This window comes from Cynocephalus volans, chromosome 2, assembly GCF_027409185.1.
Source record: "Cynocephalus volans isolate mCynVol1 chromosome 2, mCynVol1.pri, whole genome shotgun sequence".
In the NCBI taxonomy this organism is placed as follows: Eukaryota; Metazoa; Chordata; class Mammalia; order Dermoptera; family Cynocephalidae; genus Cynocephalus; species Cynocephalus volans.
In genome coordinates, this window is record NC_084461.1 from 212,820,801 (window position 1) to 212,824,350 (window position 3,550).

The window sequence follows — 3,550 nt, forward strand, 5'->3', positions numbered from 1 at the left end:
CTATCCTACTACTGGGTATATACCCAAAGGAAATGAAATCAATATATCAAAAAGACACCTGCACTCCCATGTTCATTGCAATGTTATTCACAATAGCCAAGAGATGGAATCAACCTAAATGCCCATCAATGGATGAATGAATTTTTTAAAAACTGTGGTATACATATGCAATGGAATACAATTCAGCTATTTTTAAAAAATCCTACTATTTGCCGCAACATGGATGGAACTGGAAACCATCGTATTAAGTGAAGTCAGTCAGGCACAGAAAGACAAATACCATGTGAAATCACTCATGTGGATTTTTAAAAATGGTTCTCATAGAAGTAGAGAGCAGAATAATGGTTACCAGAGGCTGGGGTGGACTCACAGGTGTAAAACTATGCTGTCTACCCGAAGTGAATCATTGTGCAGTATATGCATGTATTGAAACAACACACTGTACCCCACAAATATGTACAAGTAAATGTTAAAAAAAAAAAAGTCTGCCATATGCCATGTAAGGACTGCTGCTATCTGGCTGCCACCATCAAGCAGCTTATAACCCAACTCGAAGGAGAAATGGGCATTTAGAAGGATTTCAAACACAAGGCTGCATACGGTCTATGACAAGGCAGCAAATGAGTGGTACTGGTCCCTTCCTACTGTCCACAGATTGTTTTTCAAGTAACATGTATTAAGATTTTTTTTTAAGTGTTCAAAGAAAATGGTTTTTAGTGCTCAAAAGTATCCAAACACAGCACCTCAGAGCTCAGAGGAGACTTCCACTGAGGGCACTGTTCTGGGAGGGAGAAAGAGAGGGTCTTGGAGAAGAGGAAATCTGGCTAAGGAGAAGGAGGAGGAAGAGAAGAGGGAGAGAAAAGGAGGGAAAAAGAAGGGAATAGAGAGGGAAAAGGAGGGAGGGCAGACAGGTGTTCCAGGAGAAGAGAATTAAAGCTGAGAGCTGAGGCAAATTAAGGAGCAGAGTGGAATATTCCCTCTGCAGAGTAGCAGGTAGTAAAGACTGACTGACAGGGATTCCCACGCTACAGGGGTTAAGTTCTGCAAGGTAGTGCTTAACCATCTGCCTCCACACTGTTCCCATGTCCACACCACTGACTGATGAATGCTCCTCACACACAGTGACCCTTGAATATAGGACTGTGCTTTGACAGTATAAAGATGATTCTGGTAGCAGTGTGGAGGATGAATTGGGAGAGGAAGAGAGCTTAGGATAGACTGAAAATGGAGATAGCTGGGTCTTGATGAGATGGGCTTGAGTCTGGATAGACACATCTTAATTTACTCCAAAAACGTGACAGCATTGCACTCACACAGCCGAGGAGAAAGAGCATGGAAAGAAAAGAACCTCTTGAAGGCAACAGCATTAGAACCATTTTTCCAAACCAAGAAAAGTTGCAACCAGAGGGGTCAGTAGAGAGAAGTAGGTCCCCAGAGTTGTGGCATAATCTAAAATGGCTGCTTCTAGAGGGTAATAGCAGCCCTTTAAAATTCACTAGTAGTAGGGCCGGCCCATGGCTCACTCGGGAGAGTGCGGTGCTGATAACACCAAGGCCCCGGGTTCGGATCCCATATACGGATGGCCGGTTTGCTCACTGGCTGAGCGTGGTGCTCACAACACCAAGTCAAGGGTTAAGATCCCCTTACTAGGCTGGCCGGTTAGCTCAGCTGGTTAGAGCACAACCTTATAACTCCAAGTTTGCAAGTTTGGATCCCCATACCAGCCAGCCACCAAAAAAATAAAATTCACAAGTAAGTTGTTCTTGTGATAAACCCCAGTCAGTTCATGTCTTCTGATACCTTCATCCTTCCTTTGGCATGAAGAAAAAATAAATAAAACTTCTTGTATCTCCAGCACAGTACAGAGATGGGCACTTAACCTTTCTACAAGGTCGATGATCCATCCTTCTAAAAGGACATTGATCCATCATTACAAGGTCATTGATCCATTATTAAAAGGAAGAATGGGGCCGACCCCGTGGCTCACTCGGGAGAGTGCAGTGCTGGGAGCACAGCAGCGCTCCCGCCGCGGGTTCGGATCCTATATAGGGATGGCCGGTTCACTCACTGGCTGAGCGCGGTCACACAAAAAAAAAAAAGGACAAAAAAATTAATTAATTAAAAAAAAAAAAAAGGAATAATGAATACCTGAAAATGTGGAAACAGATTTGGAACTGGGTAATGGGTGGAGGCTGGAAGAATTTATAGGATCAGGTTAGAAAATGCCTAGATTCTGGTGAGGGCTTAGAAGACAAGAAGACCAGGGAGAGTTTGAAATGTTTAGAGACTGGCTAAATGGTGGTGACCAGAATGCTGATAAAAATATGGACACGAAAGACAATTTTAAGGAAGTCTCAGATGTAAATAAGGAGCTTATTGGAAACCAGAGCAAAGATCACCCTTGTCATAAACTGGCAAAGAACTTGGCTGAATTGTGTCCAGGCTGGAGGGCTTTATGGAATGCAGAACTTAAGAGTTATGAACCAGAGTATTTGGTGGAAGAAACTTCTTCTTTTTTTTTTTTTAAAAGATGACCGGTAAGGGGATCTTAACCCTTGACTTGGTGTTGTCAGCACCACGCTCAGCCAGTGAGCGAACCGGCCATCCGTATATGGGATCCGAACCCGGGGCCTTGGTGTTATCAGCACCGCACTCTCCCGAGTGAGCCACGGGCCGGCCCATGGTGGAAGAAACTTCTAAGCAGCAAAGCATACAGGGGGCTGTGTGGCTGCTTCTAACAGCCTATGCTAAATTATAGCAGCAAGGGCATGTTGTTAAGATGGAATTTATAATTAAAAGGGGGTTAGTCAGTTAGCTCACTCAGTTGGTTAGAACATGGTGCTGAAAACACTAAGGTCAAGGGTTCAGATCCCCATACCAGCCAGCTGCAAAAAAAAGAAAAAAGAGTATAATTTTAAAGGAAGCAGAGGGTAAAAGTTTGGAAAACACTCAGCCTGGCTACAGAAACAGTGAAAAAGTGTGTTCAGGAGAGGAAACCAAGGGAGTAGCCCAGCGACCATCTGCTAAGATTAGTACCAAAAGAAGGGATCATCTAGAGAATGGGGGAAAAAAACTTGAAGGCATTTCAGAGATCCTTGAGGCTGCATCTCCCATCACAGGCCCAGAGGCCTACAAAGACAGAATGACTTCAGGAAACAGGCCCAGGGTACCCTTCCTTCATGGGCTCGCTTCCTAGGGCCACCTTGGGAAGCTGTTCCCTGTATTCCAGCAAAGTGCTCCTTGACTGCCCCATTTGTAGCTAAATTGACCCCAGGTGCTGCTGGACCCCCTGCTTTAGACCCACTGCTTTGGAAGATACAGGTTGGAAACCTTGGCAGCATCCACATAGTGTTAAGTCTTTAGGCTCACATAATACAAGAGCTGTGGAGCCAGGGCAACCTCCACCTAGATTTCAAATGATGTATGGAAAAGCCTGAGGGCCCAGGAAGAGATTTGCTACAGGGGTGGAATTACCACAGACAGCCTCCACTAGAGCAATGCCAAACAGAAATGTGGGATCAAAGCTGCAGCAGAGAACCCCATTAGGGAC